Here is a 27589-nt window from a genome sequence, read left to right on the forward strand (position 1 = left end):
GTGAGAGGTATGTACTTAGTGACATTTAAAAATTTGTTTTCTGGCTGTTTTTTTATTCCTTTCTGTTACTTTCTTATTTTTCTTTCTTCCTTTGTGGTATGATGAGTTTCTTCAGTGTCATATTTAGATTTCTTTCTCATTTTCTTTTGTGTATTTACTGTAAGTTTTTGATTTGTGGTGTAGTTCACATATAACACCCTATGGTATAGCTGTCTATTTAGGTTGATAGCAACTTAAATTTGAACACATTCCAAAACCTTTCATTTTCACCTCCCTCATATTTTATGTTTTTGATGTCATATTTTACCACTTAATCAACAGCCTGGTTTGTTCTTGATAAGTTCCTATTGTTGAGGGTATGCCAAGATCTGTCAGTGTTCCAAGGGGAGGTATCTCATTTAGCACCTAGTTTCAGGCTGATGAGAAGCCAGACCCTTAGGCAGCAGCTTTTAAAATATGCAAATATATACAGTCCGTTGGGGCCACAATTGTAAACCCTCTAACTTGGCCTCTTGACCAGGAGATCTGGAGGCTACCCCTGGGTGACAGCTGTAATAATTGGGGCTCCAGATGTGTGGGTAAGCTCCTTTCTGGGAGGTATTGGCCAAGGAAGTGTGCCAGGATGCTGTCACTTTGTTCACATTCCCTAGGAGTGCCTCCATAACTTCTAGATGTGTGGGAAAACTGAATCCTGCCTGTTAGGCAGAAGGTACAGGTTAGGTAAATAGGCCTTTTCACTGGAAGACTGGGGGTGTGTTCCAGTCTGCTGTCTGTGCAGTGCCCTGGGGGTGGTGGTCCCCCAAGACTATCTTTCTCATTGTTAACATCTCTTGGAGCTTAGGAACTCCAGCCCCCTTGTCCACCAGGGCCAGGCAAATAATGGCATCTCCTGTGTGGTTTATGTGGACCTGCTGGCTTTAGTAGGGAAACTGGAAAGTGTATGGGTGTGGCATACTCACCGGATTCAGAAAAGGAAGTGGGAAAATGTCTTGACCATCTGGCCTGGGGACATCAGTGCTGCAGGAGAGTACCTTGACTGTGGGTGTATGCCTGCTCTAGGAGAGAGGCTGAAGAATGCCATGACTGCTCCTGTTTGTCAGCCCCAGTCAGGATACAGTACAAGAGTTGCAACTGCCCATGCTCATTGACTTTAGTAACGGACTGAGAGAATGCTATGATTATTGGTGCTCAATTGCCCTAGCCAGGGAACAGAGTGTCACTGCAACTGCCTCCACTTTCTGACCTGGGCAAGGCAGTATGACAGTGTCATGAATTTTTGGTGAGACTTTGTCTCTACCTCTCCTACTCATCTCAATGTAGTCTTTTTATTCTTTGTTGTGGAGAAGTAGTTCAATCAACTTTCACAGGGAAATGATCAGTATGTACTGTAGATTTGATGTGTCCATGGGAGGAAGTGAGTTCAGAATCTTCTCTTGTTGCCATCTTGAATCCCACTTCCCATCCATCATTTTAAATAGCTTCCTATGTCCATGCACTTAAAAAACTTTCAGCAAACATTTGTTAAGTGAATAAGTGAGTAAATGAACAGTAAAAGGGAGGGCTATATATTAACTTGAATACCATGTAAAAGTGAAAGAATGTGTCTATATTCTGTAATATGAGTAACAGTGATTATAAGAAGGTGAGAATAGGATCTAAAGACAGTAAATTAGAAGATATGTAGAAAATGAAGAAAATACAAATGGAACAGTTTACACACATATTCTCTAGATATTTATTCATAACTAGATTCATTATAAAATAATTTCAGAAATGATCTTACATAGTTGGTAAAATTGTTCTTTGGAATGTTAAGAAAGCCCTTATTATCTGAACAAAATCATTTGAACAAAAGGCCATTCTATAATTTGTTACCAGTATGGGATTCATCTTCATGCACTCACTCTTCAACTGCACAACTCATTGACAGATGTGGCTAAAAACTATTCTCAATGTCCCAGTCCATTCTTTAACACCCTACAAGAGTTTGCAGAGAATTTTAAACCTCCCCTTCTGACTTTAGGTCATTCTCAGTCTAGAAGCTGTAATGGGGTGTGTGGTTTTCAAGTCCTGAGCCTTAGTCCTGCCCTTCAAAATCAGGCATTAGCTCATCTCCAGCTTACAGTGCTGGGGGATATTTCACAGTCAAAGATAGACTGGTTAAACCTAATAAGAATCTACATATCCATGGAGATCACAGATAATGTAGCAAGTCAAAATTATAGAAGTCATTACCACTGAGTATTCAGGAAGAAAGAACACTAAACACATGGGTCAGAGATGTGAGACATTTACCTACCTTAGTAAAAACAAAGGATCAAAAATAATAGATTGTGCCAGATGTTTGACATTACAGAAAGATGCTGAAGCTAGCACCACTGAAAGCTTTACTCACAGAGGTTGGCAGATTCTGAGGTAAGAGATTCAGTTGGTTGAGGGTGTGGCTTGTTGTGCTGGGGCCAGAAGCTTCTTACCACTTGTCCTACCCCCATATATTTGGGGCAAACCTAGAAGTATAGCACCTTCATCAGGCAAAAATAGAGAAAGTCAGGACAATATTTCTTCACCTGCTTCTTCTCTCCATTGTCTGGTTACTGAACACCCAGTTTTGCCAGGTTTTCCAGTTTTCATTGGAAAAGTCAACAAGTAGATAGCATATCAGAGCCCCAACAGCAAAGAGCAGAATGAGCTGATCTAATCTCGACCTCACTTCCCAGACTGTGGTGCTGATTCTGGAGCTACCACACAGGCTGGGAGGGATTCTTCTCTTCCTTTGCCTCATTTCCTCACATCATGAGGAATTAAAGGATAATATGGACTTTCTGCTTTTAAGGGTGAGCCAATACTTCAATTAGATCAGATCCCTTTGATTCTTGTTAAATTAGTAAATGAAAAGGTAGTTGAGTAGCAAATGAATCTCATGTAGCAGTTTTGCCCATTGCCCTTCTAGCAGATAATAGTTAAGGGTTTTAAGGGCAGGTTTTCATAAACAACTGACCCCAAAAATGTTGCAGGCAAACAAATTCACAGCACATCTCAGGCTACAGACATTATAAACTTTTGATTGGGATGATATGTCTATATTTCAGAAAGCCGTCAATATATTGCGTTATGTATTGATGTGTGTATCGATATTCCTGATATGTATTACACTTACACATACAAATAGGTAAATAAGAGAGGGGGAAAACTGTAGCCTGTAGCCTGTGCATTCTCTATAGCCTCTACAGAGAGATACTAAGCAGCAAAATATTGGTGTTGTTTGTTACAGAAATGGAGAAGAGTATCTTTATTTTATTTTATTTATTTATTTGAGACACACACACACACACACACACACAAACAGGATGGGAGGAGGGACAGAGGGAGAAGCAGATTCCCTGCTGAGCACTGGGCTCCATCTCATGACCCTGGGATCATGACTTGCGCTGAAGGCGGTTACTTAACCCACTGAGCCACCCAGGAGCCCCAGAAATGGAAAAGAGTATTAAACCATATTTAAGAATAAAAACAAGTAGGTAGTCAAATGCCCTAAACAAGTAAGCAAGTAAGCCAATTGGCTTAAAATAAATTTTTTTTTTTTACTTTTTATTTACCTTGGGCAGCAAAAGAATCACCACCGTTATCTCTAACCACCTCACCGTATTATCCTACCTTATTGTTATTTAAATTTGGTACATAATAATAAAGCAGCACCAAGGCACCTCAATTCATTTGACCTAAAACTCCCCTGTTATTCTAAATGCAGTAACAATTTCTAAAGTGTCATCTTCCGACTGGGATTTTAATGAAAGGATGTTCCTTTTCCTGGTTTTTTTTTTTTTTTTTTTTTTTTTTTTTGATCGTTTGTTTGTGTGATTCTGCAAAAATATTTAGCCATTTTCAGCTTCGGAGATAGTTTTCCACCTATAAAATAAATATCTGGTTTTAAGCATTTCTGCTCCAGAATGAAATGAGAAGCGAAAGGCAGTATCCATTAATTTATAATTAAACTGGTTGGGAAAAGAGAAGCACATGCTAGCAGATTGGTCCTCGGTGACTGATACGCTCCCTGCTGCAGAGCCACCGCTGGAGGATGATTTATTATTTTTCCTAATGTTTCTCATTCTCATTTCAGCCGAGAAGGTCACCCACAAAAGATGGAATCCAGAAAAGAGGCGACACAGTTTGACTTTGGGTGGCTGCCTTTCTTTCCTTTCCTTCACTTAAATTTTAGTATTTACAGCTTACTAGTCTTAAATTTGACACTCAGCAGACATAAACTGTATTCTTGAGAGGATTAAAGGATTATTCACTCACTAGCTTAATCAGATTAATCAGAGATTTTGAACAAGATATCTATTGCCATTCACAAGATGCGACGTGTGATCACTGCCTGCTAGTTGAATTTGGCTTGAGCAGACACACACACATGCACATACACATGCATACACATGTGCACACATGCACACATGCATACACTCATGTAGACACACATAGCCCTACACACACATACATAATTTTTACATATTATTTAAAAATACTTATTTTAAAAATCATGATCAATTAGTTTCTAAGGCTTACTTTGCCTAATGACAGACCAAAGAAAGAAAATGTTATGTGCCTGTATGTTTTATAATGCTATTTAGATTTGAATTACTTTATTCATTATGGGTTGTTTGAATTTATTTTTGGAACTGCCTTTTTAATTGTCATATCATTTGTTAAGCGACTCTCTGGAACTTTTTAAGGAAAAACAATCATTTCCATTTTTTTTTTGCATTCATATGAAGTAACTCTTGAAATATGAATATTACTGAATTATATTATAATGAAAGAATAAGAAATATCCTGAAAAATAGATCTGTTGTTTATTATTAATACCAATAGACAATAATAATTATTGCTTTTCCATTCCTATTAAGAGCTTAAATTCCGTTCTACATTCATTTTAATAAGCTCCTTTTTTTGCAGGAACAGGAGGCAGCAAAGACCCTTTGTACTTCAGACATATTAAACCAGGATTGGGACCAACTGTCCCATTGTAGAAACTCTTATTTTAAAGCAGCCCGAGTTAAGCAGATTTTGTTGGATTTACTTTCATTTGGGTCTTATGCTATTTGGGGGATAGACAATGCAATATTGGAAATATTCTCAAAGACAGGAAGAAGCAAAATTAAAATGCAAGCCCTATTCGTCCACTCTATTAATCAAAATCACTTGATCCTGGAACTCTGGAGACCCCTGGGAGCAGACTTTAGATATATTGGTCTTTTGGTTCAGAAGGCAGTGGATTTTGATGCTCTTGCTTCTCAACTAGAATCTTATTTCTGACAGTTATACAATTAGTATAAAATCTTCATTAATCTATATACTACTCACTAATGTTCAGTGGTGATGCTGTCTTTAATACAGTATACCAATACCTGATATTTAAGCTTATGTTGTATTTCAGATGTTTCAAAGTCCTTTCACAGATTATAGCAACCCCATGAAGTAAAAAGGCCTTCCAAGACCTATTTTATAGATACAGAGAGAAAAAGTGCTTTATCCAAGGTGAAGTAATAGAATTAGGACCAATATCCAAGTCTTGTGAGTCTAAAGAAATGCCACTCTTTCTCCTCTTGTACTTTGATGACTGTGGGTTTATGATGGTGCCAGATACACCCACCCTGCCCAAAGAATGTGTGTGTCTGTGTGTATCTATGTGTCCGTGTATGTGAGATGCAATGCAGCTTAGTAAGTTTATAGGTATGGTTTGCAGCAATGAAATAAAATAAAGGATAGTTCCAACTTAGCAAACACTGGAAACCAAAAACAGCCAATAAAAGTGAACAATGAATTTTGGTCAGTTTCCTGGGCTTCTGAGCTGCAATAAGGTTTTATAGCTACACCACAGCCAAAGTTAGCAAAGGATGAAATCATGAGCTACTATTTCACAGCCATCAAAGCCCTCGAAGCTCTGGCTAACTTTTATGTTTATGATTTGCCACGCACGTTACCTCTATTATCTCATCTAATCCTAAGATAGTTTTCTCATTGTCTCTACCGTTTTCAGATGGAGAAACCAGAACCCAGACAATTTAAGTGACATGCACAGGGTCACAGGGTTACCAACAGCAGGTAGAACCTAGAGCTGGATGCAGGACTTCTATTCTTCATCACCCTGCCATCAAGTATGCATTTACAGTTTTGGCTGCTTTACAAAATACGATTTCTATGCTGACATCTAATAATCTTCACCTATTTATTGCACTGTTTCTGTGTTTGCAGCTCTATCTTTTAACAAAAATGGTGATGTCTATTCTGGTTTCATTTCGGTCATAACATGCTTTAAAGGCTCAATACATGCCAGATACATGTGAGATATTTCTCATTCATCTCTGTTAATCCTCACTTGGGAGATTGGAATTGTTTTGCTCATTGGCAGAGAGAGAACATACAACTGGGAGAAAGTAAGCAACCTGTCCAAGTGCAAGGCCAAGGAAAAAAGCAATTTTATCCCAGTCTGATTCCATGCCCTCTTGGTTTCTCCTTGCACCTGAACACGAGGCCATAGCCCAGGGGGCAGTGCCCTGAGCTTCTGATCCTAGCCTTACTAGAAGTGACATAACCAGAACACAAATAAAAACATTCCTTATTTCAGATTTGCAGGATTATCTTCTCCCCACATGGGGGCCAGAAAGTCTTCCTCTATTTTAGCACTGAGTAATCCAACCCAGTTTTCCTTTCCTTTGCCTGGACCTCAGTAATCTTTTTTTTCACTTTAAAAAAAACACTTTGTTGGGATCCCTGGGTGGCGCAGCGGTTTAGCACCTGCCTTTGGCCCAGGGCGCGATCCTGGAGACCCGGGATCGAATCCCACGTCGGGCTCCCGGTGCATGGAGCCTGCTTCTCCCTCTGCCTATGTCTCTGCCTCTCTCTCTCTCTCTCTCTCTCTCTGTGTGACTATCATAAATAAATAAAAATTAAAAAAAGCACTTCGTTAATTTTTAATCAAAGGTACTATATTATTTCTGATTATCTTCCTTCCTTTTGGAGAGGGTGAACTGTACTTGGTGATTTGGTTTTCAATGTGAATCTCCTTCAATGGTTTTTGTTCCAAAAGTACAAAGATCAAGATCATCTGTTTAACTAGGTAGAGCTAATTCTACACTTATTCCTACCTTGCTGGGTAGAAAAATGATAAACGTTGGGAAGAATGCTGTTATTTTTTTGTTAAATCCATGTGCTTAAGTATTCGAGGCTATCTATGTTCAGGGACCAGGAATTATTTTAGAGAGGCATGACTAATTTTTTCTTGTTTGTGTTTTTAACCATCATTTGCAAAATAGCTCAAGTATAGTGAGCACACAAGCTTATCAAATACATACATTTCCTGCACACACCCACATCCCCACACAGCGTTATGGGCACACATTTCCTCATGCCCCAAAGTGGAAAAAAAAAAAGCTGGTTTAAGAATAGAAGTGTATCATAAACCTCTCCTCTGAAAAAACATATGCATTGGATTAAAACCACACTAAATTTCTTCCTCTAAAAATATTTGGTAGTGACTTTATTCTGTTAAGAGCAGTTGTTTTATTTCACAGAAAATGTAAATAAAGCAGTACCATCATGGAAGTTGATCGGGTTACAAAAATAAAGTTGGTCCGTTTGATACAACGGTTTGTCTTGTATTCAAATATATACTGGAAAGGTCCATAATATGTTACCTAAACATGTGAAATAACTTTTGGACTTGGTTTGAAGTGATTTGGACTCAATTACTTTTTGAGGAGACATGGATATGTGAGCAGCTTGAGGTGTGTGTGTGTGTGTGTGTGTGTGTACACACACACGTGTGCACTCTCCAGTGGGATTTCTCAGTTATTTTTTTATTTACAACTACTCTGTTGTTGCTTATCCTGCATTCTCAATGAAGGCCAATACTTCTGGAAGAGCCAGGTCCTTGAGAAATCGTGTATAGAAGATGGTCTCGACTTAGCATTTCACGGAGAGAGAAATCTGATGCCATTTTAACCTAAACCAAAAGAGATTATGTGACTGTTTTAGTGGGCTCCAGGATCACTTAGATTTAGTGTCTGAGCAAAGATATTGGATTTCGGTAATTGCAACCATTGGGTTAACATGGCAGTTATTCGAAATGAATGACCCATGTAGGTGAGACTTCAAGGTTATGGGTCACTGGAAACCTTTCCCTGGTTTCTGCATACAGCTGCTCACTGGTGGGGGCTTTCCCACTAGCTGGGGTCTCCTTGTGGCAAATGCCAAGCCCCACTCTCTTTCCCTCGCTCTTCTGTATTGGGGTCGGGGGAGGAGAGTGAGGCACAGAAGAGACTTCTCAGCTTGAGTGTATTGTTTATGGAAAAAGCAGTAGAGACAGAGGACGTGGGCTTCGTAGTGAATCTGCTTATAAGTATTTATTTATTTATTTATTTATTTATTTATTTATTTATTTATAAATAAGCCTGCTGCTACTGACTTCTGGAAATGTCCTACATCCAGACCTAGGTGGAGTATTTATATGCAAAACCAAAAATCTACATTTAAGATGTGTGTGCTTTACACGTAAGTTATAACTATAAAATCAAAAAGTTGAGAATCCATTCATTTACAACAGACAGGTACTTATTTTGTCAGTATTTATTTTTGCATGGGTTACAGTTCCACTTAGAGCTCTTTTGGACCCTCTTGGAATCCCTAAGAGTCAGTGACAATGGTGGTATAGAGATGCACGTTTTTACCAGCCATCGCTTAGATCTCTGAGCTATGTTTGCTCAGTTCTCCAGACGCGCCCCCAGCCTCCCACATTCTATCTCTTTCCCAATGGAGAGTCCACTAAAAGCAATTTTTCTAGAGTTCCACTATATTTGGGGTTTTTCCATATCTTGCTCAGTCACCAGCACCTATGTCCCTTATGTGTGACGCACAGGCGGTCCCCTTCCTGGTATTATTATAGGAAAACAATATAGAATTGTAAAACATGTAAAATCCTCAACTGGAAAAGAACGAGGCCAATACAATGGAAGCTATGATCCCAATAACAAAAAATAGGATCATGTTGCTTTAGTTCCAAGCAGCAGCCCCTCCTGACCTCTTAAAAAGAAAAAATCAACACATTAATGATGCATTTGCAAACAAACTTGTTTTTACCTTGTGCTGACAGTCAGGCATGTGGGAGGTTAGAGAAAAGAAAGGAAGGCAAGGCAAGGGGATTGCTTTGCTCTCCGGTCTTGGTTTCCTGGCCTTGGCTGATGGAATTATTGTTTATTTTTTTAATTTTCAGAGGTAGGCTGATGACAGCTGAAGAAGACTGTATTTGCTGAGGAGCAGCATGATGGTAGAGAGGAGCAGAGCTCCTGAGGGAGACCTAATGGTTCCTCTCCTTCCTGCACGGAGATAAAGACTTATAATAAGCGTGCATGTTCACCATCTGGCTCTGTGCATGTGGTCCTTATGGAGGGGAAAGCAGCACAATCTGTAAATGATCAGGAGCCATGGCGCTCTCTCCAGAGAATCCACGATGCAATCAAGGTGACAGATGGCATGGCCACTGCTGTGGCCTCATGGAGAAGATCAAAATCACCTTCAATAAACTCTGACTGAAATGGGCATGAGCACCTCAAAAAAGTCAGTTTGTCAGTCAAACTGCCACAGCACGCTGCATTGGGGAAACATAGCGGCCAGCTCTCTGTTTTCAATCGTTTCCGTCTGACTGGGCCTGAACTATGATCTTTCTCAAATTGTCCTTTCTGTTTAGCTGAAGCAGGCCAGCAAATTGCCAGATTCATTGCTTTATTGAAGAAAATTGAAAACACGATGTCCTCAATTCCAGGGACGCGCGGCTGGCAGGTGCTGGGACACCCAAGCGCTGAAAGTGGATCCCTGTGTCTTCGGCCCAAGTTCGCTCAACTTGAGGCAGATTTTTGGGTATGAAAATAAAATGCAAATGTGTGCCTGGCCTGAAAAGATCAGCTGGCAGTGGATATGTAAAGGGTATTCGGTGTCCAATGGATGTGTGTTGAATAAACACATGCTTGAAAAGAGAAGGAGGAAGGAGGAAGGAAGGAAGGAAGGAAGGAAGGAAGGAAGGAAGGAAGGAAGGAAGGAAAGAAGGAAAGAAGGAAAGAAGGAAGGAAGGAAGGAAATGAAGCCTCAGTGTTGTTGGTACCATGTATTTTAATAGCAGGCTGCCTTGATGATAGATTTGGTATCTGTTTCCTTTTCTATGCATGTTTATCAAACATATGTTTCTGTGAACTTGAAGCCTTGGACTTAAGATCAATGAAATACAGATGCATTATTTTGTCCCAAACAACTTGTGTAGTATTTGTAGGGTCGGCAGGTTCGGACAGATTTCCGTGCTTGACCTCCCTCCACAACTGAAAAAAATTTTAAAGCTCCAACTGCTCATAAAACTGGAGGGGAATGAGTAAAAGTTACTCTACTGGGAGAAAAATACAGTACTGCCTTTTTTAAAAAAAGATTTTATTTATTTATTTATTTATTTATTTATTTATTTATTTATTTGACAGGAGAGAGAGAGACAGAGAGCGAGAGCAAGAAAGACAGCCCACAAGCAGGGTGAGAGGCAGAGGGAGAAGCAAGCTCCCGCTGAGCTGGGGGCCCCATGCAGGACACAGTACTGCCTTTCAAGAAGTAAGGGCACTGATTTCGGGTCAAAGATGATGGATCTGAATGAAAGGACTCCCCCCTCCCTCTCCCTCCTCTTCCCTTGGCAGAGTTCCACTGTTGTTTTTCCTCCCAAGCTCCAGGAAATGTACGTTTCAAGCAAAAGTCAACTTATCCAACCTTGTGGTCTCCCAAGAACCCAATATCTGTTATCTGGTCCTGGTGTTTTATATTATGAAGCCTGTGAAGAGATCTCAAAATTCCAACATTCCATTGATTTTCCTGCTCGAAACTATAATCTTCTAGCTTTGCATTCTTGCTTGATTTAAAATCCAAAGCCTGCTCCTGCCCTGTCTCCATCATCTGTGTTGTAAATTATTTGTTTGACAGCTGAGAAATATCTTCTGGTGGAGTCCTGGACTCTCACAAAGGCTTTATGCCCCTCATAGGTGCTTCTGAATGCCAAACATCCTGCTCTAGAGATTTACAAACACAACTAAAGGGCCTCATCCCGAATCTGTGTACACAAAACACGAGAAACTATGAAAAAGGCCTCACATTTTGAGTAACACGAATAGCGAGAACTTTGTATAGGGACTCTCTTTGCACAGGGCACATGAGTGGAGCTGACTATTATGTATCACAGTGATGTGTGGTCTCCTAGGAGCAGAGGACTAAATTTATTCAGAAAATATCTATTGCAGACCAAACTCCTACTAGGTATAGGCTGTCCTAGGAGTTGAGAAATCAAACTTCATGAAGAAAAGTAGGTACCAAACAGTTCTTTTATGGGCACTGTGCTCTGCCCACCCCTCCTCCCCTTGAGCTGGCTCTCTGGTGAGCAGGCTTTGCATTCTCATCAATAAGAGCTGTTGTGGAACACACGGCCCAGACGTGTGAGCTGGTGAGAGCATGCTTCCCTGTCCCAGGAGACGCTGTGTGTATTCTCCAGCCTGGCCTCTGGCTCTGGGGATGACAGGTTCTGTAATAGATATGTTCATCAACACGGCCACAAGGAGGGGTGGCAGGACGGGTCATTTCTGCCTTTTGGTGGCAGTGTCTTCCCCCAGACTCCAGTTGCTGGTGCGGAGTAATGCTTCAGAAAGGCAAATGGGTCTAACCCTTTCCTGAAGGAACAAGACTATATGGGGAAATTCAGCAGGGACCAGGGGGTTAAAGTAGCTTCCCCTGGAACATGAATGTTCTGCGTCATACATCCCGCATGACATGTAGTCATCAGAGCTTGGCCTAAATTCAGATAATTATGTTCTGGTCCTCTCTGGCATGGAGTGTCACCTGATTATATGCCAATTGCATAACCATATATCATTACTCTCTTTTATGTCCTATCATCTAAATAATACATTGCTTAGAGAAAGTTCCTTGTGGTAATTTGAAAATGTAGGTCTGTCAGCAAAGCTTTATCTCTATAACACTGCATTTCTACCCGTGCTCTGTATGTCCATGGGTGCTGCAGGTAAGAGGGTGTGCAGAGCTCCAGAGTCCACCAGCTCTGAAACCCAGGAGGAGAATGGCTTGTGGTCATAATAAGGACAGTAGGTCCAACATGGACTGAGTAATGTTTTTAAGCACAGAGAGTGCTTTCTATTTTTACTTTTTGAAAGACTGATATAATGCTGATGGGTTACACAGAAATTTTAAAACATGCATGCAAAAAGATAGGCAATCTAAAACTTAGAATTCCAAAGCATGCCACTGAAAATGACCTTGTGATAGCACCAATAAATGAATGTTAATTTCCCAAGCTCTCTGTGCACCGAGCCACTTGGACTTCTTTTCAAGAGGATAATGTTGTCTTAGGTCAAAAGAAAGAGTGGGTGGTTCACTAATGGTAAAATGGCTCAGACTAGCTCCATTGGTTTTGGAATAAAGATGTGGAATACTGTCCTGCGTGTGTAGGATGTCATCATATGAGTTTACACCAGCTATAAATTGAGTATTTGGAGGCAACTGCATTTTTTAGTCAGATTCCAACTAGCGGGGTGCCTGGGTAGCTCAAGAGGCTAAGCGTCTTGACATTGGTTCGGATCCCGATTCCAGGGTCCTAGGATGGTGCCCCATATCGGGCTTCCTGCTTAGTGGGGAGCCTGCTTCTCCCTCTCCCTCTGTTACTTTCTCTGCTTGTACTTGCTCTCTCTCTCTCTGTCAAATAAATTAATAAAAACCCATTTTTTAAAAAAGATTGCAACTTGAACCCTCAATGTCTGCATTTTTTCTGTCCGTGCATCTCTGAACAAGAATGATGGTGAATGACGATGCCACCCAGTACATCAAATGCTTCTCAAGCTGCTGGTGTATTTTGGTTCAGCTTTCGTGATTTTTTTTATTACCAGATTTGTGACTTAAAAAAAGATCTCTCAGCAAAATATTTCTGTTATAGTATGAAGTCTTGCTTAGAAAGGTTAATAAACATTTTACAGAACACATTCATGTTTTGTTCTACTGATTGCTTGACACTCATTTTAATCTTCATCAGGCTAGCAGTGAGCAAATGGTTCCTGTTTCCCATTAGATTCCTCCACCCTCCATAATGAATGAGCTGTTGATTTCATTTCAATGAATTCTCTTTGGTGAACAATCCACTATAACAAATGCTTTCTTTGGCCATAAAATCATGTTTCCTCCATATAAATATGCTATTTTGGGGGCATTTTGTGCTGGTGTAGGGCACAGTTCTTTTCTTAAGAGTTCTTATAATCAGCAACAACCTGTTTTCCTTTCTTCCCCATGACACTTAAAAAAATTATTAAGGTAGTTTTTTTCCATGCTTCTCATTAAGTGCACAAAGGCTCTAAAGCAGCACTGTCCGTGAGACATATGATGTGGGTCACATACATACCTGCTCCTTTTCTCCATATTTTTAAAAAGTAAAAAGAAGGAAATGAAGTTTATTTTAATAACAGACTTTATTTAAATCCCTTGGATAAATAAAATGTAGTATATCCCCATAGTAGAATATTTTTTAGTCATGAAAGGAATGAAATTCTGATACATGATATGACATAGATGGGCCTAGAAAACAATCTGCTGAATGAAATCGGCAAGATGCAAAAGTAAAAATTGTATGATTCCATATGAGGTATCTAGAGTTGTCAAAATCAAGGCAGAAAATAGAAATGTGATTACCAGAGACTGGGGGGAGGGAGAAATGGGGAGTTAGTGTTTAATGGGTCCAGAGTTTCAGTTTGAGAGGTAGAAAAATTCTGGAGATGGATGGTGGTGACAGTTGTGCAACAAAAGGAAAGTTCTTAATGCTCCTGAAGTGTACACTTAAAAGGATTAAAACAGTGTATTTTGTATTATGTATATTTTGCGCCCCACCCCCACACACAAGGATCAGATTATTCCATTCTTTGCTCAGAAACCTCCACGATCTTCCCATCACATTCTGAACAACCTCCAAATGCCCGTTCCATGAACGTTGCATTCCTGTGATCTGGTACCTGACTGCTTCAGCTACTTTTTCCTGCCTTTGGTACTTATAAGCCATGTGATTTTCTGTGATTTATTTAACCTGCCTGAGCTTCGACTTCTTTATATATAAATTTGTGATAATTTCAGTATCTATTAACCACATGAGATTACTGAGGATCAAATGAAATGATGCAAGTAAAGTGCTTAGCACAGTGCCTGTTACTCTATAGTAAAGTCTAAATATAGGCTTAGCTATTAAAATTTGTAGTTGTGATGTGTATATTTTTTTCTCATCAAATATTAACCACACACACATACACGCACACACACACTCTCTCTCTCTCTTATTACTTTATAAGATCTGAATAAAAGAAACAGCAGGCAAATTACTGGTGTGTAAATACAGAGGGGCAAGTATATGTTACAGGATTATTTGAAGAGGGGTCAATGGAAACATACTGACGTGTGCTTTAGGACAACTTGATCTAACACGGGGATGAATGAATACAAAGCTTTCTCTAGAACATGTTCCTCCCGTGCAGCCAGCACTTCACAGTAGTCACTTCTGTTGAGTTGATTATTTGCATTTCTCATGCTTTTTTGGAGAGAATCAACATTGGCTAAAGAAAACTGAGCCAGATCAGAAGTATCTGATATTTCCACAGTTCGGCACTTTCCCACAAACAATATTTAGGGGGAATTTATTGCTTCACAAAATTAGACAGACAGAACTTATGCTCATAAGAAGCTATTCTCAAGGGAGTGTTCATTAGCATTGGGTCCACCTTGACCATCCTCTGTCCCTCCCCCAGCCCAGATCTAGGCCAGTGTGGAAGTGGTCCAATAGGCCAAATGGGCTCGCCTCTCTGTATGTGACCAAATCATCTTGTTTTCACCAGGATGAAAATCTGAATCAGTAAGATGTGGTTAAGTCATAGTAATTTTTTTTCTTTTTCTCTTTCTTTCTTTTCAAAAACTTAGAAGCAACCCTTTGAATCATTTAAAGGGTGATCACTTTGTTTACTATTACATGCATGGTAAATGCAGTCCATCCCTGAACATCTAGAGTCTGGAGACCTTTGCTGTTGGTTTTCTAGGGCTCCTTCTCCATTTTCTCCTCCTGCCTGGTATTTGTGATTTCCCTTAGAGATGGCTAGCAACAGGAAAATGATAGAAAAACTCAAACTAGATCAAATTAATTAACAGGTTTGGGGCAAAAGGTGAAAACATACTTAGAAGGAAGTAAGGTTTCATTCTATGATCTATTCAAATTATGGAAGCAACATTGGGTCATTTTATTTTATTTATTTATTTTTAAATATTTTATTCATGTGTGTGAGAGAGAACAAGAAAGTAGAGAGTACAAGTGGGGAGGAGGGAGAGAGGCAGAGGGTGAGAGAGAAGCAGACTCCCCCCTGAGCAGGGATCCTGAGGTGGGGCTCAATCCCTGGACTCCCAGATCATAACCTGAGCTGAAGGCAGATGCTTAACTGACGAGCCACCCTGGCACCCCGTGACAATAATTTTTAAAAATTACTTGCCCAGACTCTGTTTCACAGATGACTAAAGTGTTTGAAGACATAACTAATTTTATTTATTCTGATTGCTAATGTTGAAACAAAACTATACCCAGTAAGTATTTTTTTATTCTTTATTCTTTTTAAGATTTTATTTCTTTATTCATTAGAGACACACACAGAGAGAGAGGCAGAGACATAGGCAGAGGGAGAAGCAGACTCCCTGTGGGGAGCCTGATGTGGGACTAGATCCCAGGACCCTGCAATCACCACCTGAGCCAAAGGCAGACATTCAACCACTGAGCCACCCAGGTACTCCTCTACCCAATAAGTATTTTATCAAAAGGGTATAATTTCTGTAATTGTTAGGAGACGTCATTATTAGAAGATACGCTGTGGAGGCAGAAAATATAGGGAGGGTGTTTATGCAAACAGATATAGAGTCAATTAGTGAAAATTTTATTTATTATAAAAATAAAACTGTAATGTTGGGGTTAAGAATACGAACATGTCATATTTTTGGTTTTATATTTGAGTTGACAACTGGGCTTTACATTGGACTATTGAGTAACAGAATAATGAAATCTTCGTGAGTTTCTTGGGGAAATTATTTGCTTTTTATTTCTGTCTTGTCAAAAAGGAAAAGTAGCCTTCTCATCTGTTTTGCAAGTAACGAGAAAAGAGAATAGACACAAACGCAGGAAAGGAAGCCACTGGGTCTGGAATTCAATATTTCAGACTCAATTTTTAGAAAGGCTTTCTCTGCCCAGCAGATCCAGAGCCTTAGGGAAGGGACTGCAGGTATCCTGGCCTCCAAATGCTCTTCCTATGTAGGTTGTGGCAGTATGTGACAATCACTAGGCACACAATTAAAATTTGTAGAGGCTGCCAGAAATGCAGCAACCACAGCAGTATGCTTCTGTTTAAACTATTCAGGTCTGCATCATATTCAGCTCTGTTGAATAGGATTCCACTGTCTCTAAAGTTTCTTCCAGTGGCCAATGCAGGTGGGGACTGTAGAGTCATGTGTACCTCAGCCCCAGTGTGGCAGAGAAGAAATACCTCTTTGTATAATAAAAGGCGTTTTCTCCAGCAGAGCATCCTTTTGTGAACACATCATCCAGATGGCCATTTCCGCTTGTCTCCGGGGGTGAACCAAGCAATAGAGCAGCATAAAGAGGATTCAAAACACTATTTTCTCCAAACTTCATTCTCCCCAATGTCACTCCATTTCCTCTTTCAACACGTCAAGCACTATTAGAAGCTAACTTGTTTCATTAGATTTTGCTTTATTCAAAATGTTTCTTAAGATTGGAGGATTGGATGTCTGAAGCCTGTAAGGTATCTAGCTTTCCTCTTTCAGACAGAATTAACTTGGTATATAGGAGGATGGTACAAAGAAGAAAAGCCTGAATTATATGTGATGAGTCATTTTCAGCAAGTTGAGGATAGCCCAAATGTTTCTAGGAGATACAACTCTTCATTCTTATTGCTATGTGGTTAGCTCCTGATTGCTCAAAGTTACTTAATGCGTTCATTTCAGAATGTTTGTCTACTAACTTTATTAGAATGAGGAATATGCACCAGAAAGAATGCAATCTATTGAGATAAATATTAAAACCAAGCGGATAATGGCTTTAATGAATTCACAGTGTATATAGTATGTTACAACTTTTATATTCTTAATAGGTTTCCTTTGTCTTGCAAACAATACTGACACAGTGTTTTAAATATAAGAAAGGAAATACAAAAATGAAGCATCTTACTGACACGTATTATTCCTATTTTAATTATTCAACTTATTTTAGATTATTAAAAATAATTTTTAATATTTTAGATTATTAAAATTAATTATTAAAATTATTTTCTGAAAAATATGTATTTGAACTATATATACAATAAGCCTTGCTTTGTTATTCCAGGACTAAATTACTTTTCTGATTCAGACAGTTTAAAAAGGGAAAATATCAAACTAACCAATTGAATGATACAATGGATTCCAGAATCATATAAAATAACCTAAAGAATCAAAAGACTAGATTTATATATGCACATTCTCTTCACCAATCTTCAGTTTAAAACATCACAAACATAGTTTTCTTTCTTCCTATGCTTCTTATCATAAGGAAAGGGTAAGAGAGTTGGGGGGGGGCACCCAATAAGACAGAGATGAAAACTAATTTTGGTAAAGGACAGAGACCAAGAACAGGAATTGTAAGTTCTAGACTGCTCTACATTGGACTTTCCAGTCTTGCGTGAGTCATTTCCGCTCTTTGTCTATTGAGATAACAGCATGTGGAAAAAAGGAACACAGGCTGAGAAATACATATACTTGGACTGAAATACTCATTTCAGCTCATTTTTTAAAATGTGGATATTAACATCTACCCTCCAAGGTTGTTGGGAGAATCCAATGAGATTACATTGGTAAAACATCTAATACAATGTTTGGTGAATGGCACATACCCAAAATATAGAGCTTTTCATTCTTTTTTAAAAAATTTTATGTATTTAATCATGAGAGACAAGAGTGTGGCAGAGACATGGCAGAGGAGAAGCAGGCTGCCTGTGGGGAGCCCCATAGGGGACTCATCCCAGGACCCCAGGATCACGCCCTGAGCCTGAGTGGAAGGCAGTCGCTAAACTGCTGAGCCACCCAGGTGTGCCGACCTCTTCACTATTTTCAAAGGAAGTGCTTAGATCGATTCTCTATGAGCTGTAGTATTCTGTGATCCAGGAACTGGTTACTGGCATCCACATTTTGGCTCGGGTAATCTGCTGACACTCTACCCCCATCACATATGTGGTAGCCATGCACTATAGGAGCTCCCAGTCACACATGGCAGGTCATGTTACAGACAAAGACATTGGCTCAGGTTAGATTAGTGCTTGGCAAGGAAGCAGGACACCCCAAAACTGTGTAAACACAATGTTATACTGAACTGTGTAAATGTGCCTCAGCCACGTTTTAATCCTCTTCCATGACTGACTGACCTATTTTTTTTCCCAAGGCTGCTATAAAATCAGAGATGGAAGCTAGCCCCGAATCACAGCTCTGTGGTTCTCTGTCATATACACTCTCTTGGTTTCCATCCAACCTTATTTTAAATATCCCTAGGGATGGGCTTTCATCACTTTTCTTGCAATATTTTTCTTAAATAATAATTTTTACTGTCAGAAAGTTTTCTCTCCCATTCAGGGTAAATTTTTCTTTCTTTCCTTGCACTTCTAGCTAACCTGTCCTAAACCTGATTGAATAATTCTTACTGCCTGTTCAGTATTTCTCCTGTCAGATTTTTGTAGTCAATTATTGGTCCCCCCTCAGCCATTACTTAGCAACACCAGACATAATCTTTATCTTTAATCATTTCTCATAACTCACTCCTCCATCACCACCATCATTATTCCTCCTCTGAATTAATCCATCTGCTCTTCTGAAGGTAACCTCAGTGTCTTAGGACTTAGGACTTTGTTTCCTTTGGAGTTAAACACATACCTACCTATATTTATTTTAATTTTTTTACTGAAACAATGTAACAGTACAATTTTGAAAACAACAAAAAATTGACATGTTATTCTAGCATGATGGCTATTGCTATTTCTGTTTTTTCCATTTTTATTTTTTCAAAGGCAAAGGTGTGAAAAAAAATGTTTACTCATATTATGTAGGTGAGATTTAAAACATATAAAATTATTCTAGAAGTTCATTTGCAATATATATCGAAGCTTTTAGCTTATGTTCTTTGATGGAGCACTTCTACCCATAGGAAGGAGAAAAGACTTTTACATGTGATTTGAAGTTACCTTCTGGAATCTAACTTGGTACACTAAGGCAAGATTCAGGTAAAATCTAACAAATGAATATTATACTGCCTAGGACTCTGTGGAGCAGAAATGCCTATAGATTTTGTTGTTACTGTTGTGAAGAAGATGGACATGTCGTGATAGGCTTTACTGATGAGGAGAGTCCAATCTTGGCCCTCCAAAAATTAGACTCGAAAAAATCAGAGGTATTTCCATAGTGTGAGGAAGGTAAAGAGGCATGCAAATCTTCTGTCTCCTCATGAAGGAAGGAGGTGGAGCAAGCAATCAAGTACTCACCTAACAGTGTCCCCCTCCCCTGCCCCACCTAGAAGAAACCCTGTGGGAGGAGGCAGTCTGGGAACTCCACTATTTCTGTTAAATCCTAATAATGTACTATCACATCTGATCAATGCCAGTTTTAAAATTTCTGGGAGAGAAGCTCCCATCCCACCCACTACTAACTTCTTTAGAGAATTCTGCTAACTTGCCTGCTCTGAGAAAAGTTTTCCAGAGGAAAAAAATGAGAAACTATCCCTATATCCAGGCAATATAGTGGACTTGGGTATTGCCAGTGGCAGTATAAATCCTGGAAGAAAATTGTGTCTTCTCCTTAAGAAGGAAGGAATCAGCAAAATAGATAAGAAGGGATTGCAAGTATTTTTCTCAGGGCAGGTGAACCAGAGAGAAGTGGGTTATTTCTTAAGCTTACTACTTTCTGGCTCTGTGTGTGGACTGGGGGTGTGGGGGGATGTCCAAGCAGCTAATTTAAAAAGCACCACCATTTGTATGGGGGTACATGGTCATTGATTCATTTTCTCAATCATGCATTCATTCAACAATCAGTTGTTGAGTGTCTTTTATATGCCTTGTGTTTTCCTAGGTGTTGGAGATGCAACAAAGACAAAACACACTTAATTCCCCCATCATGGAGCTTCCTTTTCGGATAGTACTTTAAAGGTGGATGCGAACACAGAGCTGGATTTCTCTTCACAGTTGAGTAGTGAGGGCTGATACGCAAGAGAATGGGTGACAGTAAAACTGGGCACAGTGGGAGGAAAGCATGGGAAATAGCTGGACTAGAAGACAGCCGGATGGGAACATGTCATGGAAATTTGGGCTTGGATGGAGGTCACGTGCTGGATGGTGTGTGATGTGTTCCCCTCTTGTACACCACCCAATCCTCTTTTAGTCCAAAAAATAAAATGAACTACTGCCTGCAATTACATTTCTGTGGACCCCTGTACTCTAATGGCCTTGAGATGGGGAGTCGAGTAAGCCTCAGCAAAGGGAGGCACACATCTAGGTAACATCCACCATCACACCGCTTGTGCCTACAGTGAACTTAGAAAAAGTTGTTAACATGTTACCTGTTCATTGGAGTATTGGGGGACATTTTTCTTTGTTATACTTTGCAGCGTTCATTTTTTTTAAAAAAAAGAGTAACAGTATCTTAAAATTCTGTTTGCAATTTTGTTATCACCTTAAGATGTCCATTGTAGTTCTTTCTAATTCTTTCCCCCCTTCATTGAACATTTTGTTTTATAACTGGTTCTACTTTCAGAATGGAGTTTGCTTTTGTGTCACTTTGTTCTATTTCTTCCTTTACTACCCAGAAGTTTTCCTAATTTAACTTTTATGGTGGAAGTTTCAAAACTTTGGGGATTGCTCTGTTGTATTCGTTTGGGGTTCCACAATTTAAGATGAATTTGGAGAGTTTTTTTAATCCAGGAAGTAAGAACTGTACTGAAAGAGCTTAGGAAATGAGATCATTTTATCAAAAGACAAAAAAACATACAGTAAAGATTTGTTTAATCCATTGTACCTCACATTTTGGTCTCCACTCTCAAGAAATTCATCTGAACTTGGAGCAAATCTTAGAATTCTGGTTAGAAGTATTTTCAGAACCTCCCTTTTAAAATCTCTTATTCCTCCATCCTTATTTATGTAATACTAAAACATACGTATCCAATATTATATTTGTCTTGGATGCAGAGTATGTGGTTTATCTAAACAAATGAATAAATAATGGCTCAAATATTTTTATATTGAGAAAAGGCTGATAACCAGATGTTTTTAGTTTGTACTCATAAATAAATAAGAAGTTGCCCCAAACCAAAGCCTGAAATATTTTGGTTTTATACAATGTGCAATTACTAACAGATGTATTTGTTCAGTATTAGAATGGGATCATCAACTTTGTGGAAGAAATCAGTATGAGCCATTCAGAGTGTTTCTCAGAAGCTGCAAATGACCTCTTGTATGTTGTAGAAAACTGTTCCCTGCTGCTCTAACTCCAGTGTTTGTCCTGTGGAGAAAATTATTAGGCTTTTGCCCCTTTTCTGTTTCTCTTCTGACTTTTTATGCTGCTTCCTCATATCAATGTGCATTTTTTAATGTCCACGAGGATATATTTTTATACATATTAAAGGTTATTTAGAATTATTTATTTTATTTAGGATGCTTGCATTTTAAGTTAATATTCAGTGTCTATAAAATTAATATTTAGATTATAATAATAAACTGTTCTCAGCTTTTATGTGATTAAAATTCAATGAACAACAGGACCACCATTGAATGGAGGGAACCTAGAGCTTATCCTGGTTCACCCAAATCAGGTGTCATTTATGAAGGCTGCATGTATGAATGATTCAGATATGTCTTGTTAACTAGGATGTCCCAGATTATACTTCTATTCTTGTTAAAATTTTAATAATTTTCTTGTCATTTAAAAAACGTCTCACTTTGCATGATAAATTATATAGTCACCCTATTTATGTTTAACCACACAAGTTGAGCCCAGATGAGACGCTTTGACTTCTAACTTGAGCATCTTCATTGCTTCTTGCCCATCTTCAAGTGAGGCAACCATATTGACCCACTTACACTGGATTGTAAGGAAGGTTCCTGTTGTGTGCTTTTCTATCTTCTTAAAAGTCATTATTTTTGTACTATATGAATTAAGACTTAAAAAAATTCAGTGAACAGTGAACTAAAAGTTAAGTGAGATTAAAGTCCCTTAAACGGTCTAATTTACTATTTACTTAAATTCCCTGAAACATTTAAACTAGTTACCTTTTACTTTAAGATTACACACTTATGACCAATTATTCAGTAACCTATTTTAAAATAGAATTTTTGAGGCAAATCAATCCGAATCTCAATGTGTAAAAATTTCATCAATTTTGGGGATCCCTGGGTGGCGCAGCGGTTTGGCGCCTGCCTTTGGCCCAGGGCACGATCCTGGAGACCCGGGATCGAACCCCACGTCGGGCTCCCGGTGCACGGAGCCTGCTTCTCCCTCTGCCTGTGTCTCTGCGCCTCTCTCTCTCTCTCTCTGTGACTATCATAAATAAATAAAAAAAAAAAATTAAAAAAAAAAATTTCATCAATTTTGAATGGATTAATGTTGAATTTAAAACAAAATTATAATACTATATGTTGGTTTAATTTCATCAACTAGAGGGAGGAGGGGCAAGACGGCGGAAGAGTAGGGTCCCCAAATCACCTGTCTCCACCAAATTACCTAGAAAACCTTCCAATTATCCTGAAAATCTATGAATTCGGCCTGAGAATTAAAGAGAGACCAGCTGGAATGCTACAGCGAGAAGAGTTTGCGCTTCTATCACGGTAGGAAGACGGGGGAAAAAGAAATAAAGAAACAAAGGCCTCCAAGGGGGAGGGGCCCCGCGAGGAGCCGGGCTGAGGCCGGGGCGAGTGTCCCCAGGACAGGAGAGCCCCGTCCCGGAGGAGCAGGAGCTGCACCGACCTTCCCGGGGGAAAGGGGCTCGCGGGGAGGTGGAGCAGGACCCAGGAGGGCGGGGATGCCCTCGGGCTCCCGGGGACACTAACAGGCACCTGCGCGCCCAGGAGAGTGCGCCGAGCTCCCTAAGGGCTGCAGCGCACGGCAGGACCCGGAGCAGCTCGGGGGGGCTCGGGGGCGGCTCCGCGGAGGGGGCTGCGGGGCGGGAGCGGCTCAGGGGGGCTCGGGGGCGCCTCCGCGGAGGGGGCTGCGGGGTGGGAGCAGCTCGGGGGGCTCGGGGGCGGCTCTGCGGAGGGGGTTGCGCGGCCCGGGAGCGCGAATCCACCAGCGCAGGCTCCGGAGCACAGGGCGCCGGGACACAGCCCAGGATCCCGCCTCCCCCGGGACAGGCAGAGGCCGGGAGGGCCCAGGACAGCGAGGACGCTCCTGCCCCGAGAGAGCAGATCAGCGGCCCCGCCCCAGAGCCTCCAGGCCCTGCAGAACCAGAGCTCTGTAGTTATGTAGTTACTGCGGGGGCTGACTCCAGGGCTGCAGAGCTGGCCCCGCCACTGGGGCTGTTCCTCCTGGGGCCTCACGGGGTAAACAACCCCCACTGAGCCCTGCACCAGGCAGGGGCAGAGCAGCTCCCCCAAGTGCTAACACCTGAAAATCAGCACAGCAGGCCCCTCCCCCAGAACACCAGCTAGACGGACAAGTTCCAGGAGAAGCCAAGGGACTTAAAGTACACAGAATCAGAAGATACTCCCCGGTGGTTCTTTTTTTGTTTTGTTTTGTTTTGTTTTGCTTTTTGATTTGTTTCCTTCCCCTACGCCCTTTTTTTCTCCTTTCTTTTTCTCTTTTTCTTCTTTTTTTTTTTTTCGTTTTTTTCTTCCCTTTTTTTCTCTTTCTCTTTTCTTTCCTTCTTTCTCTCCTCTCTTTTTCTCCTTTTCCCAATACAACTTGCTTTTGGCCACTCTGCACTGAGCAAAATGACTAGAAGGAAAACCTCACCTCAAAAGAAAGAATCAGAAACAGTCCTCTCTCCCACAGAGTTACAAAATCTGGATTACAATTCAATGTCAGAAAGCCAATTCAGAAGCACTATTATACAGCTACTGGTGGCTCTAGAAAAAAGCATAAAGGACTCAAGAGACTTCATGACTGCAGAATTTAGAGCTAATCAGGCAGAAATTAAAAATCAATTGAATGAGATGCAATCCAAACTAGAAGTCCTAACGACGAGGGTTAACGAGGTGGAAGAATGAGTGAGTGACATAGAAGACAAGTTGATAGCAAAGAGGGAAACTGAGGAAAAAAGAGACAAACAATTAAAAGACCATGAAGATAGATTAAGGGAAATAAACGACAGCCTGAGGAAGAAAAACTTACGTTTAATTGGTGTTCCCGAGGGCGCCGAAAGGGACAGAGGGCCAGAATATGTATTTGAACAAATTCTAGCTGAAAACTTTCCTAATCTGGGAAGGGAAACAGGCATTCAGATCCAGGAAATAGAGAGATCCCCCCCTAAAATCAATAAAAACCGTTCAACACCTCGACATTTAATAGTGAAGCTTGCAAATTCCAAAGATAAAGAGAAGATCCTTAAAGCAGCAAGAGACAAGAAATCCCTGACTTTTATGGGGAGAAGTATTAGGGTAACAGCAGACCTCTCCACAGAGACTTGGCAGGCCAGAAAGGGCTGGCAGGATATATTCAGGGTCCTAAATGAGAAGAACATGCAACCAAGAATACTTTATCCAGCAAGGCTCTCATTCAGAATGGAAGGAGAGATAAAGAGTTCCAAGACAGGCAGGAACTGAAAGAATATGTGACCTCCAAACCAGCTCTGCAAGAAATTTTAAGGGGGGCTCTTAAAATTCCCCTTTAAGAAGAAGTTCAGTGGAACAGTCCACAAAAACAAAGACTGAATAGATATCATGATGACACTAAACTCATATCTCTCAATAGTAACTCTGAATGTGAACGGGCTTAATGACCCCATCAAAAGGCGCAGGGTTTCAGACTGGATAAAAAAGCAGGACCCATCTATTTGCTGTCTACAAGAGACTCATTTTAGACAGAAGGACACCTACAGCCTGAAAATAAAAGGTTGGAGAACCATTTACCATTCGAATGGTCCTCAAAAGAAAGCAGGGGTAGCCATCCTTATATCAGATAAACTAAAATTTACCCCAAAGACTGTAGTGAGAGATGAAGAGGGACACTATATCATACTTAAAGGATCTATTCAACAAGAGGACTTAACAATCCTCAATATATATGCTCCGAATGTGGGAGCTGCCAAATATATAAATCAATTATTAACCAAAGTGAAGAAATACTTAGATAATAATACACTTATACTTGGTGACTTCAATCTAGCTCTTTCTATACTCGATAGGTCTTCTAAGCAAAACATCTCCAAAGAAACGAGAGCTTTAAATGATACACTGGACCAGATGGATTTCACAGATATCTACAGAACTTTACATCCAAACTCAACTGAATACACATTCTTCTCAAGCGCACATGGAACTTTCTCCAGAATAGACCACATATTGGGTCACAAATCGGGTCTGAACCGATACCAAAAGATTGGGATTGTCCCCTGCATATTCTCAGACCATAATGCCTTGAAATTAGAACTAAATCACAACAAGAAGTTTGGAAGGACCTCAAACACGTGGAGGTTAAGGACCATCCTGCTAAAAGATAAAAGGGTCAACCAGGAAATTAAGGAAGAATTAAAAAGATTCATGGAAACTAATGAGAATGAAGATACAACCGTTCAAAATCTTTGGGATGCAGCAAAAGCAGTCCTAAGGGGGAAATACATCGCAATACAAGCTTCCATTCAAAAACTGGAAAGAACTCAAATACAAAAGCTAACCTTACACATAAAGGAGCTAGAGAAAAAACAGCAAATAGATCCTACACCCAGGACAAGAAGAGAGTTAATAAAGATTCGAGCAGAACTCAACGAAATCGAGACCACAAGAACTGTGGAACGGATCAACAGAACCAGGAGTTGGTTCTTTGAAAGAATTAATAAGATAGATAAACCATTAGCCAGCCTTATTAAAAAGAAGAGAGAGAAGACTCAAATTAATAAAATCATGAATGAGAAAGGAGAGATCACTACCAACACCAAGGAAATACAAACGATTTTAAAAACATATTATGAACAGCTATACGCCAAAAAATGAGGCAATCTAGAAGAAATGGACGCATTCCTGGAAAGCCACAAACTACCAAAACTGGAACAGGAAGAAATAGAAAACCTGAACAGGCCAATAACCAGGGAGGAAATTGAAGCAGTCATCAAAAACCTCCCAAGACACAAGAGTCCAGAGCCAGATGGCTTCCCAGGGGAATTTTATCAAACGTTTAAAGAAGAAACCATACCTATTCTCCTAAAGCTATTTGGAAAGATAGAAAGAGATGGAGTACTTCCAAATTCGTTCTATGAGGCCAGCATCACCTTAATTCCAAAACCAGACAAAGACCCCACCAAAAAGGAGAATTACAGACCAATATCCCTGATGAACATGGATGCAAAAATTCTCAACAAGATACTGGCCAATAGGATCCAACAGTACATTAAGAAAATTATTCACCATGACCAAGTAGGATTTATCCCTGGGACACAAGGCTGGTTCAACACCCGTAAAACAATCAATGTGATTCATCATATCAGCAAGAGAAAAACCAAGAACCATATGATCCTCTCATTGGATGCAGAGAAAGCATTTGACAAAATACAGCATCCATTCCTGATCAAAACTCTTCAGAGTGTAGGGATAGAGGGAACATTCCTCGACATCTTAAAAGCCATCTATGAAAAGCCCACAGCAAATATCATTCTCAATGGGGAAGCACTGGGAGCCTTTCCCCTAAGATCAGGAACAAGACAGGGATGTCCACTCTCACCACTGCTGTTCAACATAGTACTGGAAGTCCTAGCCTCAGCAATCAGACAACAAAAAGACATTAAAGGCATTCAAATTGGCAAAGAAGAAGTCAAACTCTCCCTCTTCGCTGATGACATGATACTCTACATAGAAAACCCAAAAGTCTCCACCCCAAGATTGCTAGAACTCATACAGCAATTCGGTAGCGTGGCAGGATACAAAATCAATGCCCAGAAGTCAGTGGCATTTCTATACACTAACAATGAGACTGAAGAAAGAGAAATTAAGGAGTCAATCCCTTTTACAATTGCACCCAAAAGCATAAGATACCTAGGAATAAACCTAACCAAAGATATAAAGGATCTATACCCGAAAAACTATAGAACACTTCTGAAAGAAATTGAGGAAGACACAAAGAGATGGAAAAATATTCCATGCTCATGGATTGGCAGAATTAATATTGTGAAAATGTCAATGTTACCCAGGGCAATATACACGTTTAATGCAATCCCTATCAAAATACCATGGACTTTCTTCAGAGAGTTAGAACAAATTATTTTAAGATTTGT

Source organism: Canis lupus, chromosome 28, assembly GCF_048164855.1.
Source record: "Canis lupus baileyi chromosome 28, mCanLup2.hap1, whole genome shotgun sequence".
Classification (NCBI taxonomy): Eukaryota; Metazoa; Chordata; class Mammalia; order Carnivora; family Canidae; genus Canis; species Canis lupus.